Consider the following 15,920-nt stretch of genomic DNA (forward strand, 5'->3'; position numbering starts at 1 on the left):
AGCGCTGATCAGATCCCTCCCAGCCTTCCCTTCCCCACGTGAACAGCCCCAGGGCTCTCAGGCTGTCCCCATCAGGAGGTGCTCCAGGCCCCCACCATCTCTGCAGCCGTTCCCTGTCTGCCTGGAACTGGGCAGCCCAGCTCTGGGTGCCGTGCTCCAGCTGTGCCTCCCCAGGGAGGAGCGCCTTCCTCGCTCTCTGGCCCACTGCGCAGCGTGCTCCAAGGAACCACTGGCCCTCGTGGCCATAGGGCACCCTGCTGGCTCAGCCAACTGCTGGTCAGCCATGGCACAGCTCTTGGTCAACCGAGACGTCGGCTTTCTGGGTCACGGTGGCAAACTGCTGGCTCACGGTCACCCTGCTGGCAACCGGGATCCCAGGTCCTTCTCTGCAGAGCTGCTTTCCTTGATCGGCCCTCAGCCTGTCCTGATGTGCTGCTGTTCCTCCCCAGGCGCAGGGCTCTGCGCTCTCTTGTTGAACCTCATCAGGTTCCTCTCAGTGTCCAGGTGCCACTGAATGGCAGCACGGCCTGCTGGTGGCTCAGACACCGCTCTCAGTCATAAAGTACACACGGAGGCATTGATTGTGATCAAATATCTCCCGTTTCCAACACGCAGCCTACCCAGAAACGTGAGCATCCTAATTAAAAGTATGTTTGAGAGTTGAATTGCAAATTAATCAATTCCTTCCTTAAAAAATAATTAAATAAATAAAAATTAACAACGTCCCGCCAAGCAAGACCAGCACGGGATGGTGAATAATTGATATCCACATTTCTCCCCACGCCTGATCAAAGGATGCGATCGCGTGACAAATGGGGAATTACTGCGACACGTGTAACAGCCATTAGGAGCACAGATGGGGCAGATAGGGGTGGGTGGGGGGAGAAAGGGAGCTTCCTTCCCTTCCCCTCCTTTTTTCCTTCTCTATTTAATCCCCCCCCACCTCTTTTCTTTTCTTGACGTCTTTTAATTATTTATTCCCCCCCTTTATGCCCATTTTCCCATCCTCAGAGCACCTTTCCACTTCCCCCAGCACCACCAGGCTCAGTGCTCCCCCACTCTGCCCTCTGTGCTGCTCTCACATGCTCTATTTTTTACTCCCCCCCCCCTTTTTTTTTGTAATTTTTTTTTGCATTCGAAAATGAGAAACATAAAGAACAGGAGCAGAGGAGCAGTATTAAGCAGGAGAAACAAAATATGAGAATTGGATTACAGGGGAGGATGTATCGAAAATACAAGATGTCAGAAATGGGTAATATTGAATACTGGAAACAGATTCAATATGGCAAATACATAAAATAGAAGAAATATACTGAATAAAATGTATTTAACCCGGGGAATAGGTTCAGATACAACAGGAGAAACGCATCGAATAAGGCGCGTAACAACAGCAACGCGTTGAACGTGGAAAACGCAACGAACGCCACCGCCGTACCGAATAAAGGAAACACGTGAAAGAGGAGAAACGCCACGACGGGAGCCGCGTTCCGCAGCCAGGACCCGCAGCGCGCCGCTGCCCCCGGCCAGGACCCACCGTGACGTCACCGCACGTGCGCAGGGCCGCCCTCCGGCCCGCCCCGCCGCGCGCGGTCCTCGCGGCCGCACCACCACGTGCTCGGCGCGCGCGCGCGGCCCCCTTAAAGGCGCGGCCCCGCCCCCGGCGGCGCGCCTCGCCCCCGCGGTGACGTCGCCCCCCGCGCCCCCGGAGGGGCCCCGCCCCGCGGTGACGTCAGGCGGCGGCGGCTCGGGGAATGACATCACCTGTGCGAGTGGCCGGCGGCGGGCGGGAGCTCGCGCCGCAGTGTCCCCGCGCCGCGGCCCCAGCGCAGCCGCCGGGCGGAGGGCGGAGGCGAGCGAGCGGGAGGAGCGCGGCCGCGGCCCTCGGCGCCCCTCCGCCGGCCGGCATGGCAGCGGGCGGCCGCGCCGCCAGGTACGGGGAGCGGCGCGGGATGCGGTGCGGTGCGGTGCGGTGCGGTGCGGTGCCGTGCGGGGGGGGGGGGGGCGTTGCGGTGCCGTAACGGGGGACGAGGGGCGGGCGGCTCCCCGGGGGCTCGTTGTGGGGACGGGGGCGGTGGCACCGAGAGGCGGGGGGGCTGCGGTGGGGGACGGGGATGGGAGGGGGCGCGCCGGAGCCCCGGGACCGTGGGTAGGATGGGAGCTCCGCGGGCGGGGAGCGATCGGCGGCACCGCGGGGGGTTCCTGGGGCGCGTCCGCTCCCCGGCGGGGTCCGTCGCCGGTCCTGGCGCTGCGTTCCGCTCCCCTCCATGCCGCTTCTCCGCCCCCTCTCTGCGCTCCCTCCGCCTTTCGGACGGAGCTCCGTTCCTCCGCCGCCCCTGATGGTGTCCATTGTCCTCGCCTCCCCTCTGTGCCGCGTCCCACCGCCCGCAGCTCAGGGCTGGCGGTGCCGGCGGGGCGATGCCGCGGCTCGTGGGTCCCTTCCCCTGCGGCGGGGGCGGCTGTGCCGTCGCATTTGGTTATTTTTGCCGTTATCCGCTGCTTTTCCCCTTCCGCGAAATGCGATCGCCGCGGGCGGACCTCGCGGACGTGGCTCGGGGGGGTCCGGGCGCCGTGCCCGGGGCCGTTTCCCACCCGCCCAGCGGCGTTGCGCTGAAATCCGCTCCGGGAACGGCCGGTGCGGGGCGCCTGGCGGGGAGGATCCGCTGTGGTGCTGAGGGAGCGATCGTGGGATAACGGGGATCGGTGCTGGTGGAGGGGCGGTGTGTGGGAGGTGGGGGGACTCGGCCGCTCCCCGGGCAGCGTTTGCGGAAGCGTTTGCTGAGAGTGAGAGGAAAAGCATTTTTCGGTTGGGATTTTTCTAGCTGGAGAACCCCATGGGGTGATGGGGAGCACGACGAGAGCCTCCGTGGTCCCTCCGGGACGAAAACTTCTGCTCAGTTCGCAGGGCTTCATTGCACGCTCGGTGCCTGCTGTGCGCGCTGCCGTGCTGCCCGGCCGCGTGCGGGTCAACGTGCGCAGCACAGCGGGGCAGCCCGGGCAGCACAAAGGGGTCCTGCCCCGCTCTGGGCGTTGTGTGTCCGCAGCAGCACGACCGTTGGGATTTGCTCCCAATTTTGCTCCCGTTGTCGCCTTGCCTGATGGCGGTGCCCCGTGGCAGTGGGGCTGGCCGGTGCTTTTTGGGGGCGATGGGGGTCTGTTCCCCTCCTCACCGCTCATCCCTGTGTGCGTGAGCCGTGCGCTGAGCTGTGAAACACCCTCCTCCTGCAGAGCTGGCGATTGGAAGCCGTTAATTGCTCCCTGCCAGACCGACTTCTCCATTAATGAGTTTGCTGGCACTCTCCTCCTCCTTCCTGTGCGTGGTGGTAAGGGCCCATATTTCAAATGGGAAAAGTCATAAATACTTTGAGTAATGCAGAAGGAGAAGCTTCCAGCTGAAGTGGTGCTGCGTGGTGGGGGCAGCGGGGAGCTCTGTGTGCCCGAGGGTGGGGAGGGGATGCTGGGAGGCGATGGGCTGTGGCTGAGGGCAGTATGGCCTCCAGTCTTCCCTGCCTCATCATCTGGTGTTGGCGTTGCCACCAGGAGATGTGTACGGGTCTGCCATGCCTTCACCCTGTGCTCGCCTTCCCGGCGGTGCCCACCCTGCTACACAGAGTGCTGTGGGTGGGTTCCCCAATGGCTGTCCTCCCTCACACCCTGCCTGCAGGAAGGCTCTGCCAGCTGCCCAAAAGCTCGAGGGCGGCCTGCGCCGGGTGGATCCTGCCAGCGGGGAGATGTGCTGCTTTGCCGTGAGGCCTTTGGTGCTGCTGCAGTGCTGGGGCCGTGGTGGGGTTGAGGTGCCGGGCTGCAGGGCTCAGCGCAGCGCCGCCCTGCGAGGCGTTCCCAATTAAACAGGTGATGATGAAGGAAGTCTTAATGACCATTACGGCAGCGTGGAAGAGCTGCAGCCCGAGGCAGTGGGCATGCAGTGTTTGTCCCCTTTCCACATGTCTGTGCCGCTGGGACTCATCAGAACCCTCTGTGCTCCCAAATGAAAGCGCTCCTTTCCCTGCTCCCTGCTGGAAGTTCTTCCTCTTGTGCTGCAGAGATGACAAAGTTCTGAGTGTAGGCAGAGGGGATGAACTGCAGGCGGGTCTGAGCTAATGGTAATGAGTGGAAATACTCTGCTGCATTACAGAGTGCTGCTAAGAAGCTGCTAAGAAGTTTAATCCACAGTTGCTGAACTTTGAGCTTTAAATTCTTCTTATGCAGTTGTTGAGAACATGCGCGTTATTCATGACTCTCCCAAAAAAAGGACAGTCTAAATGAGTGAAGTTGGCTATGGTTGCCCAAACAGAGCAGATGTTCCCAACTCTGTGCTGCAGGTGATGCTCAGCTGAGGGCTCTGCAGCTTCCATGGGAGCGGCTGTGCGGATGGGCTGCGCTGCTGCTGGCGACTGCGCTGCTCACAGCTGCTGGGTTAAAACTGGGAGCCCTGCAGTGGCAGAGCTCCATCCCACAGAGCTCGTTGTGCAGTGAGCTGGGACCACTTTAGGGCTGTCTTCCTTAGACCCTTTCTGCTCTTGTCCTCTCCTTCTGATGGTTTGCTTTGTAACTTGACTGATTTTTGTCTTTTTTTTTTCCTTCTTTTCTCCTGTCCTTCACCTCATAAGCCCATGACTGCTGGGTCTGCTCTAGCATAATTCTCTTGAACTTTTCTTCCAGCTTGGCTGCCACTGGCCTGGCTTTGTAATTAATTGAGCTTGGTGGTTTGCACTTGCAGCCTGCACTGTCAGATTATTTGCTGCCCATCTGCACAAACCCTTGTGGAGCTGCATGTCCTACACACAGAGCTCTTTGCAGATGGCCATGTCCAGCAAAGCCCCAGCATCTGGAAAAGGAACATTGCCCTCCTGATGTAACAGTTTTCTTTTAAACTCTTTTAATCCAGGAGATCTCTTGGCTCCAATCTCCCACGTGGACTTCCTGCTGCTGCCCTAGGCTGTTTGGGACTCGCTGTGCTCCTGCACTGGGGTTGGGAAAGCTTTGGAGATGAGCTGTGTGCAGCATTTTGAGGTTTTGGAGCTGTATGGGCATGGTGAGCATCTGCAGCCCCTGCCCTGAGATGTGGTTTTCAGCATTGCCTTCTTCCTAACATCATTACCCCTCTGGCTGTGGCACTTGGAACATCTTCACAGAAATAAGCGTCCATGTTCCTGCTCGGGTTCCCTGGCAACACTTGCACAATTAAGAGCTGCTCTAGATTAGAAAGCAGATTGTTTGTCTAAACAGGTTTAAAAACCGATCAAATTAAAGCGGGCCAGGCGACCGATACAATGTGAACACCTCAATTGCTTTAACAGCTGCGTAAATCACAGGAGGTCGGGCTGCGGTCAGGCAGGATGGTTTGGGTTCGGAAGCCTGTGGCCATTCCTGCCCAGCTCCTGGGGGCTCCGGCAGGGCTGGTTCTGCGAAGCAGCAGCTGAATCACTTGTTTATAGCCTTGTTTTTTAGGTTCTTGCTTTACGTGGCGCTGGCTTACATCAGACCGGTGGGCTGCAGTGTGAGCAGCCGGGATGGCAGAGCCCAAAGGTGGGGATGTGCAGCGCAGGAGGGACGCGGTGGCTGCGGGCAGCAGGCTCTGATTGCACTGCCTGGCTCAGGGGCTCTGCTGCCCTGTGTCCGTGTGGCTCTCAGAGCCCATCGGTGTTTGCATGGAGCACAGAGCCTGGCGGTGGCGGTGCTGCCGTCCGTCTGCTTCGCAGCTGGGACAGCCGTGGTGCAGCCTGCCGGGCTCCAGTGCAGGAACATGGCTGGTGCCCCACTTCTGGGCTGCGAGTTTTATCCGGTGTGCCAGTTTAAGAGGACAGCAGGCAAGCTGGTCTGCTCATGCTCTGGGAATAATCGGCTCCCTGAAATGCTTGCTGCCCTGTTCCTGCAGGGTGATGCTTTTCACATCCTGTCTGAGCGATGAGTTGAGATATGCTGGGTCCCAACTCCAGGCATGCTCCAGTGCTGTTTGCAGGCAGCGAGCGCCGGTGCGCTGCGGTGAGGTGGGGCAGCCCTGCGGGGGGCGGCAGCTACAGAGCTGGAGGCAAAATGCTCCCGCAGCTTCCACTGCTGTGCTCGCTGCGAGCACCCGTCAGGGATCGCACATAGCTGGCAGAGAACAGTGTGCCGGTGTGAGCATGCCTTGCACAACGCGATGATCTGTCTCAGGAAAAACAGCAGCCTTGTGTAAAATTCAGGTCGTCGTCTCTTTGTGCTGCTTTGGTCGTATCTTAGCATCTCTCCCTTTGAGCTGACAATTGTTTTTTGTCTTCATGGCATCCCTATACTGAAATCAGCGTTGTTAATAATTCCGCAGATGCTCTAAGCCCGAAAGGTTCTCTTCTCCAGAGTCTCGATTTATCGCTCCCTGGAGATCGTGTTTCCCTCCATTTTGCTTTTGTGAAGAGAGCAGAGACTGACTACCTGCAAACACGTGTGTGCATCAACGCAAAACCCACAGGAAACGGCTCTTTTCCAACTGGTCTTCAGCTCTGACATGATCGAGCATTTGCTCCGTTTCCATGAAGCGCGGATGGGTGCTGCCTCTGCCCGGCCCTGAGCGCGGTGTCCCTCCCGCTGCTTTCCTTTGTTTGCAGCGCTGCCGGCCGCCGGGCTCTGCCTCCACCCACACAGCAGCAGGGGCTGAGCAGGGCTTTGCAGCCGCCACGCGGTTCTGAGCACCATGCAGGAGAGGCGGTCGCTTCCCTGGGCGCACAGGAGGGCCGTGCCGTCCTTTGTCCCCACCGCAGGAGCTGCCTGGGCTGAATGGTGGCCGTTTGTGGGCCCGTGGCACGGGAGCTTTTCCCGGGGACGGCAGTGGGGAGCGTTTGGTGCAAAGCACACGAGAGGCGTTTTCTGGCGGCCCGCTGGGTGGGCGCGGGTTCCATCAACAAACCGTCGTCCCCTGGGAGGACTCCTGTCCCCTCCGTGTTCCGTCCGTCAGCCTGGGAACAGGGGAAGATGGGGACCAGATGCCTCAACCCCACACCCAGAGCCTCATGCAGGGCAGCGCTGGTGCAGAGTGCTCAGACGAAGGCGCGAGGCGATGCGGAGGGCCGGGCATCCCGGTTTTGGCCGTGTTTAGCTTGGGTTTGTGTCCCCTGGTCCCTTCCCGGGCCGGCACAGCGCTGTTCCCCCAGTGTCCGCACTGCTGTCCTGGTGCTGCAGCCCCCGGTCGCCTCCTTCCCCGCGAGTCGCCATTTTATTTTTCTTAAACGTTTATGTATAACCGTACACTAACCTATAAAAATTAGTTTAGGATGGCTGCCAAGAAAATCTCTGCAGTGCCTTGTGGGTAACTCCCTGCGAATTACCATAAAAGCTGTAGTGCTGAGGTTGCTGTGGCAGTTGTGAGGATGCCAGTCATAATGCTCGGTATTTAAGATTCAGGGGGATGTGTAATGCCTTCGTGCCTGGATTGCAGCAGCTCGCAGTGTTTCTGGTGTTCTGTGCGCTGCTGCATCCTCCCTCGCTTTTTAGTGTCTTCTTGAGCTCTTTTACCTGATTGCAAAGTGCAACAGGTAGCAAGAGGCGGGCTTGCCGCTCTGGGAGGGAGAGTGGTTTCTGATAGCTTCCTCCCAGGAGAGAGGAACCTCCTGCTTCCATTGAGCCAGCAGCAATATTTCGCTTAAGGGAAAAGCCGCTCCGTAACCCTTCCCCTCCACATCCTGCGGTGCTGTGCACAAGAGCCTGAATGGCGTCCTGCTTCCGAGGGCATTGGTGCTGAGCATCAGCTGTCAGCATCCAGCCCCGCTCCAGTGACGGCTCAGCAGTGCTGCTGCTCGCAGCGCCCGCGCGTCGCCCTCAGTGCTGCTTTGCTGCCCGCGTCGGACATACGGAGCGCTTCTCTTCATCCGCTGCTCCTCTTCCAGCGCAGAAATTAAGGCAATGCAGATCTGCAGTACAGCTTCGGTCGTGGAGCTGCTCCGCTCAGTGCTGATCTTCTGCTCGGAGTGATGGATCTTTTCATTTAAATTTTGCCGAAATATAATATTCATCACAGTGTCAGTGTCCCACCTTCATTATAGCTAACTGATAAACATCTCTAATCGGAGAGTGATCTCCCCGCCCTGCCAGAAGCCGCCTGAGGATAATGAATACATTTTTAGAGCTAGGAGAAGGTGTCTCGGGGCTGTGTTCCTGCTCTCCTGCCTTGTCTGTGCATGGAGAATCGCTTGCCTGGCTGATAAATGAGGCAAGAAGCAAATGTGCTTTTCCTGGGGCTGTCAGTGGTGGTTGCACGGAGCTGTTTCTGTGCAGGGCTCCGACACAGCAGTGACTGGGATGTAACCTGGTGTCCTGTTGGTACATGGCAGAGTTTTCTGCTGTGGGATTTCTGGAGGGCCCCTCAAACACAGCTCTTCGTGCTGCGTTTGGGCACAGCGTCGATGGGCTGCGCCCTGCTGGGCTGCCTCCACTCGCAGGCTTGCTCCTGGTCCCATCTGCAGCAAAAGGCACAGCGATGTCCACACGCACAGCAGGGCTCGTGCTGCTCAGATGGAGCCTTTTACCCTCCTTCCCATGGAGTGCAGAGCAAAGGAGGCAGCAGGCAGGAGCCGACAGCACTGTGTGGTGCCCAAGAGAGGCTGCGGCTTCTCTCCCCCTCCCAGCACCTCTCACAGCATGATGGCCGCTGCGTCACCAGCCGCCGTGGAGCGTCGTTCAAAGTGCTGCTCGCCTCCTTCCTTCCCACTGGCTGTGCGCTGAGGAAAGGCTGCTGTTGGGTGGAGGAGCTCGATGTCTGCCATCCCCACGCCTGCTCCCCGAAGCGAGGGGAACCCTGCAGTGCCAGAGATGGATTTCGTTCACCTGTGCAGTGGTGGTCCTGGATGTGCTGCTCCGCTTCCACAGGGAGAGCCGTTGGCCGGTCGGCCTCTGAGTGCTGCTGGGAAGGAGCCCGTTCTGGAGCGGTTCTGGCAGCTCTGCCTTCCTGACCTGCAGCATCAGAACCAGTGCCCTGCATGTCCCCAGCAGCCCTCGCTACAAACTTTACTCCTTGTGCTGCTTTTTCTGCAAAGAAGGGCTTTTCCTCTCCCTACACCTCCGTTTCCTCATCTGCATTTGACCCAGAACAAGCTGAATCCTCTGCTTCGGGATTTCCTGTCACCTCTGTTGCTCTCTGTTGTCCACGTCCTCACACGTGCAGCGTGTTTCTGTCCTGCTGCAAAACGTGTCAGTGGGAGGAACGACTCCATGACTTTGGACTGCTGGGATCTGCGTGGTGTTTGGGCACCGCTCATCTGCAGCTCTGCACCCTGACTGCCTTGTGGGAGCTCAGCACACAGCTGGGCTGAGGGCAGCTGAGCAGCAGCAGAGTTTCCTTCCTCCGTGCAACTGAAGGGTTTGTTGTGTGGTGCTGACAAGACAACTGATTTCTTCCAGAATGCCAAAGCACAGCTTGGCACCCTCAGTGGCTGAGGATGACCCTGCTGCTGTGCTCCCAGGTGGGATGGAGCAGAGCTGGGTGCAGCACAGTGACGGCTGCATTCCATTCTGATTCCTGTACCCCGCAGGGCGGCGGTGTGGCCAAGAGGTGTGGGGCCACAGGTGTCCCTCTGCATCTCCTCCTGGAGGAGGTGACATCTGTGGGTGACTGTGGCACGTCCTGTGGGCTGCAGCACCCTCTGGCAGCTCGACTCTCTGGTGCGCTGGCCTGAACAGAGCGGTGGGCTGCATGGAAAAGCAAAGAGGTGGGGATGATCTGAAGGGTTTCTTTGGAGTTGGGCTTGCAGATGCTGGGGCATGGGCTGACAGCCTCCTTGTGCCCAGCGGGTCCCTTTGTGCAGAGCCGGGGTGGCTCCTGGAGAGCTTCTCCTGACCTTTCCAGCTCCATGCCCTCAGCTGTCGCCAAGTGACACGGTGGCATTTCACGTCTTGAATGTCTGAGTAATCTCATAAAGATAAAGCCAACACAAATGAAACACATTGGCTTTTGTGTCCGACAAAATGGATTTGTTAACCTGGAGCTTCAGCTTTCAGCTCAGGGGACCCTTCCGTGCAGGCAGCTGACGGATGGCACTGGAAGGTGAGGGGATGTGGGTGGGAGTGGGGCTGTCCAGCGCATGGGGCTGCACAGTGCCTGCTTCTGCATCGCCCAGCAGTGTCTACACTGCACGTGACAGGTAGGAGATGTGCACCCCCGGCTCCTTCCTGCCGTCTCTGGGGAGTGGGAAGCACTGTGTGTTCAGGAGGAGATTATTTCCTCTGCTTTCGTGCTTCTGCTGCAGAGCTCTGGTTTGACTTAATGCTGTTTAACCCTGCTCTGGGGATTGGCATGGAGAGCCCTGGGTCCTTGGGGAATGGCAAAGTTGCTTTCTCCGCCTTTTTCCTTTATTTCTAAATTAAGATAAAAGGAAAAAAACAAACAAAGAGGCTCCCTGAGCAAGCATGGGGAGAGCCTGCTCCCTGCTTTCCTGGGGTCTCTGTGAGGGTGGTGCTGGGCTGGAGCGGAGACTGAGGTCAGAATTCTGCACTCGGAGGGCAGTGAGGCCCCAACACTGCCCAGAGCTGTGGGTGCCCCATCCCTGGATCTGCCCGTGGCTGTGGATGGGCCCTGGGGCGGAAGGTCATCTGTGGGACCTACAGGATGAGGACACCAAAGCTCTTTGTGTGGTTTCTTCTGGGGTTGTGTGACTTGAGAAGTTCTTTCCCTGAATCCCCAGGACGTTGTTGCTCAGCAGAGCTGTACTGGGGACATTCTGTGTGTCACTGGACTGGATGTCCCCAACCATCCCCAGGGGACACGGCCAGCACTGTCCTCACAGCAGCAGAAAGCACCAGCACTGTTCCAGCCAATGAGCTCTGGGTCCTCATGCATCTGCTGCTCTGAGCTTATTTTCACTGCTGGAACAACCCTGTGGGAAGGCAAAATGGGGATCCTGAATCTTCCTGCATACCAGAATGGACAGGAGTGGATCCTCACTGCCCCAAACATTGGGGATGTTCTGCAAAGCCTAAAGCTGGATGTTTTCTTTGAGACCAATGTCCCTCTCTGAGCTGGAAGCAAAGCAGAGCTTGGCCACAGCCACAGCAAGCCCAGCAGGGCCACCAGCTGCCATGAAGGGCCCCAGTGGCAAAGGGGAAATGCCTTTTGTGCTTCCTATGTCTGAATGCATGTGGGAGCCTTGGGCACGGCTCGTCACCAGCTCGGGGGAAAGGCTTGAGCCTTCTGCCCAGGCTCTGGGGCCATGGTTTGTGTGTGTGTGGCACGTCCTCCTGGATCCGTCGCCTTGATTTAAAGATTTGATGCATCCTGCTATTTAAAAATAAATAGCTAGTTATTTTGGGCTGGGGAGGCAAACAAATCAACAGGCCGGTGATTTCTTCAATCATCCTGCATGCTGCACAGGGGAAAAATTAATAAAGTACCTGCCATCCCCAGAAGCTGTTTGTTAAAGCCAATGATAACGATGGGCAGAATTGAGTTCTTGCTCATGACGGGTTTGCTCATGCTCCTGTGCTCCTGCTGCAAGCATCGCCATTCCTGCTGGCCCTGGGGGAAGCAGGCAGTGAGCTGGGCTGTGCCTGCAGCCTCCATGGCACCTCCCTGTGCCCCAGGAGTTGGGATCCTGTGGGTGTCTGGGGATCTGAAAATCTGCACTGTCTGTGGGACCGCCGTCCTGTGTCACTGCTCCTTTGGAAGCTTCCAGGGCTTTGCAGAAGTGCTGCTGGTGGAGCTGCCCCGTGTGGTGATGGCTGTTGGAGTTGGGAACAAGACGGGGTCCTGCCGGGCTGCCTGCCGTAGCAGTCATGGTTTTCCATCACATCTTGGATTTTCTCATGTGTAAAACGGGAACACATGAAGCCGTCCTTCCTTAGGAGCTCAGCACTAAGCCCACATTAAGTCCAAGAGCTTCTCAGAAGGCATCAGAGAACCTAAGGAGAGCACGCTGTCCCTGGGTGAGCAGCTGCTGGGCTGTCGGCTGCTCTGGGTTTGCCCTCCAGAGGTTAACCAGGAGGTGTTTGGCTTCATCCTTGGGCCTGTTCAGCATCAGGGAGGACGGAGGTGGTAGCTGCTGTGCTGTGTTTTGGGTTAGTTGGTTTTTTTGCAGATGGTGAATTTTCTCCTCCCCAGCAAAATACAGTGCATGGGGCCGCTTGCGTGCCCACGTGGGGAGCGCAGCTCCTCCTGCTGACAAACCTTTGCTGGGTGCCCGGCTGGTGGGTGGGTGTGAAAGCAGATCTGCATTTAGCTTGCTGCTGGCAGGGCTGAGGAGGAATGTAGGGAAAGTCCCTCCAGAGCTCAGTGTGGTGGAGGAGTGCAGGCGGTGTGAGTGGGGATGGGGTGGGTGTGAGGGGTCGGGCGGGAGGCAGCTGGGAGGGGCTGTGGGGCCGATACTGAGAAACTTAAACCAAGAACTGATGGGCGTTCCGGGCATTTAAATTGAGGGACAGCCGTATTCTTAAGCCACTGGTGTCAAATTGTGTGGGGTGGAAGGTTGGCCACGGGCATCTTGCTGTGATGAGGCAGCAGCAGCCCCTTCCAGGTGGGTTTGTGGGGGGCTCGGGGTTCCCCTGTCCATCCATGCACCATCTTTGTGAGCGGAGCTGTGAAAGAGCATCTGCTGAGCTGAAACCTCATCGCTCAGGGAGGAACAGGGAGAGCTGCTTTGTGCCACACGCGAGCAGCAGGTTGGATTCCAAGCTGTGTCTTTGACTCCAGATGTCCATCTTAAGGCGTCAGCTTCAGGGCTGAGCTGTCCCCAGGGGCCTTCACTCATTTTGGGGAGTGGGAGAAGCTGCCCCCCCCACCCCAAGGATGGCTGCACCGCAGCTCTGAGCTGGTCCTGTGCTGATGGGGAGCGCGGGCGGATCGGGGCCTTTTCTGGCACAGAAAGGACAAATTAAATAAACATGCTCAAATGCTTAAACGTTTGTTTTTTAAATTAGCAGCAGCTTTTTTACATTAAAGGATGTGGATAGGCTGCTGCGGAGCTCTTCAGCAAGTTGTTTTTTTCTTCCTAGTGCTACTTTTCCAGAGCAATTCCTGATTTAAAAACCAAATGCCAAACGCAGGCCAAGTCTGAGGCTCGTTCCTGTGGAAGGTGGCGGTGGGACGTTGAGCCTTGGGCCACGTTTGGATGCACGGTGACACTTTGAAGGCAGCAGCAGCCACATGCTGTGCCCTGTGGGCGCTGCAGGAAAGGTTCTGCATGCTGCTTACCCAGGTCTGCAAAGTGCAAAAACCCCAAAGCCTCCTGCAGGAAGGTTTGGAGCTGCTCTGTGTGGGAGCGCAGCTCTGCAGCCCTCACACTGCAGGTTTGGGACCACCATCCCTTCCACGGGTGGCACACAGTGAGCCCTCCTGCTCTGTGCCTCTGCTCTGTGCTCTCTTCTTTTATAGATGGTTGGATTCAGGCTCTGAGATCGCTCCGCTTCTTTGCCATTGCAGGATAAGGAGGTTCAGGTGCTGCTCTATTAGGAGCCAAGATTGCTAAATGGCATCTCTGGGAAGGCCAGATGCACGTGGATAGATGCTAATGCTCCACGCTGACCTTGCATTGGTACCCATGGAGCATCCCATGAGCGCCGTGCAGGGGGAGGTGGGGCTGCTCCATTCCCCTGCTCTGTGCCCAGCGTAACGGGAGCCGATCCCGTTCTGTTGTTGTTTTGTTTTTCCATATTAAAGGTTTCATAAATGGAATTAAATACTGTGAAACTTAAGGTAATTAAATGTGAAAGCAGAAGGAAAAAAATTGTAAAGCGTCCTCTCCAGGAAGCTAATAGGCTCCGTGCCTCCTTATCTTAATGATTTTCATAATTTGGCTGAATGCAGAGATAATGGATCTGATGAACCTTTATGGAGCTAACTTTAGATTTAATGGGCTCCTTGCTGGGGAGCGGGGTGGGGGAAGGTGCAATCAGAGCTTTTAGGAGGGAGAGCGCAGCGAGAGAAGCGGACCTGAACGGCCAGAAGGGTTTTTGGTTTGGAAGCTGCTCTGAGTTCCGCCTCCCCACCTGGAATTCACCTCGGAAATCGCCGTCGGAGCCCGCGTGTTTCCTCGGCTCAGCTGCCAGCGGGTTCTGCCTTTCTGCAGCACCTCTGACCCTCCCCGGGACGAGGAGCCGCAAAGCCGGGATCATCTGCGTTAATCTGGTCTCATTGAGGCGGGATCAGTGAAACCACCTCGCAGATTCACTGTATTACGGAGCAGATTGAGGGACTTAGAGAGCAAATTTAATAAATATCATTTCGATATTACTCGGTGGAAAGGAGACCAAAAAATCTGCTGAGCTGCTGCGTTTGGAGCACCCAATGGAGGGCGGTGCGTGGTGATGCGTGGGGCCTTGGGGCCCCGCGGTGCCTCCGTGCTCCCTGCAGTTCCCAAGGGAATCTTTGGGCTTCTGACGCAGTCGCAGCCCATTAGCAGCTTTCCAGTGGAAAAAACTGAACTGCTGCAGCAAGCCAAGGGCACGGATGGGGGGTGTGTCCGGGGAAGCTCTGATTACAGGGAAAAGGAGAAAGCGATGGGAAACCCCAAACCCTCCCAGCAGGGTGAGGCGGTGAGGGAGGCTTCGCTGTGCCGCAGGCACTGCTGGCTGTGGGTGCCGTGCCAGGCTGTGCAGCTCGCCCAGCAGTGAGGGCAGGGGGGGCTGCTCGGGCTTCGTCCCCAGCGGGACCCCCTGCCTGCTGCAGAAACACGGCTTAGGAGAAATGTGCGACCTCTTGCTCACCCCTTTCCACTTCTCCTCTCGCTCTGTGAGATGTTAAAAAGAGGGGAGGAAAAAATGAAAAAAAAAAAAACCAAAAACAAAACCTCTTGTCTGTGGCCAATCCAAGGAGGGCGAGAGCTGGAGACCGTATCATTAAAATGCTAAAAATGAGTGTGCTGAAAACAGACACAATTGGGTATTTAAAGCTCTGAATGAAAAGAGTGTGTGTTAGCCGGCTTGCGGAGAGCTGGTCTCCCAGAGCCGCTGGAAAATATGCGGTCAAGCCCGTGCCATTAACTTTTTGTTTCTGGTTTGTAAAGTAGCTGTGAAATTTGCCGGGGGGGAGGGGGGAGTTGTACCCCGCGTCCCTGCCGGGCTGCGCTCAATGCCCCGCGCACCTCGAGGCTTTTGCCGTCCCACCGTGTGCTCGTGGACGCGGCCCCCGGTCAGCGGGGTCACTGCTGCCAGCTCCGCTGCTCGCAGGGCGGCTCTGGGGGGCTGCAGCTGGCCGCTGCCCGAACCGACCGCAAACGAAGGCGGGGTGAATCACCGCCGAGCCCTGCGAGGCCGTTGCATCGCTTGTGTGCGGCTCCTTCAAGGCCGGGCGGCTCGGGGCGCTGAGCAGCTGCGCGGGGAATTTCTGTGCCTCTCTTCTGTTCCTCGCGCAGTTTTGGGCGCTGTGCTGCTGTGGGTTGGTTCTGGGCACGGGCACGTACACAGGTTTCCCTCGTGTGCGTATGCGGAGGGACCTGCGTGGGCACAGAATGCCCCCAAAACTTCTCCTGGAGCAGGGAATGAGTGCCAGGCTGGGCTGGGCTCCAGCGAGCGGGAACAGATGAATCAGATGCAGAATGGTGAAATCAAACCTCGCAGAGCATTAAAAACAACCCGGCTCTGCGAGCTGCCCGCTGCCGTGCAGGGAGCCCCAGCAGACGCAGCGAGGAGGGATTCTGAACCGAGCGGGGATTTTTCGGCCCCTCCCGGCCGTATCGTTTGGCTGCCGGCCCCGGAGGGGAAGTTTCACCCCTCCTCCCGCGGCCTCGGATGTCGGGTTGGCGAGAGAAATCCCATCTGTTTTCAATCTGGATCCTCACTTCCATGCACTGCGCGTTCCTCCTCCCCGCGCTGTGTGCGCCCGGCTGGGGCCCCGCTGAGGCTTTTTTTTTTTCCCTCTTCTACAAATGCACGTGGCCTTCAGTGCCCCCCGACCCCTCCTCCAGGCGGTGCCCCAACCCGCAGCTCAGCCCAGAATTCCCCAACGACCGCTGCTTTCCAACTCCGAG

At 57.9% G+C, this 15,920-nt stretch overlaps 1 protein-coding gene across 1 annotated transcript in view; it reads left to right on the top strand.

Annotated features, from left to right (window-relative positions):
- Window positions 1-1,888: 1,888 nt before the first annotated feature.
- PTPRS (protein tyrosine phosphatase receptor type S) overlaps window positions 1,889-15,920 on the top strand; it is a 123,369-nt gene continuing 109,337 nt past the window's right edge. Inside the window, exon 1 of the mRNA XM_052699901.1 lies at window positions 1,889-1,930. The gene's annotated coding sequence lies outside the window, so the exon portion shown is untranslated. The remainder of the gene's footprint in view (window positions 1,931-15,920) is intronic.

This window comes from Tympanuchus pallidicinctus, unplaced genomic scaffold (genome assembly GCF_026119805.1).
Source record: "Tympanuchus pallidicinctus isolate F22 unplaced genomic scaffold, pur_lepc_1.0 scaffold38, whole genome shotgun sequence".
In the NCBI taxonomy this organism is placed as follows: domain Eukaryota; kingdom Metazoa; phylum Chordata; class Aves; order Galliformes; family Phasianidae; genus Tympanuchus; species Tympanuchus pallidicinctus.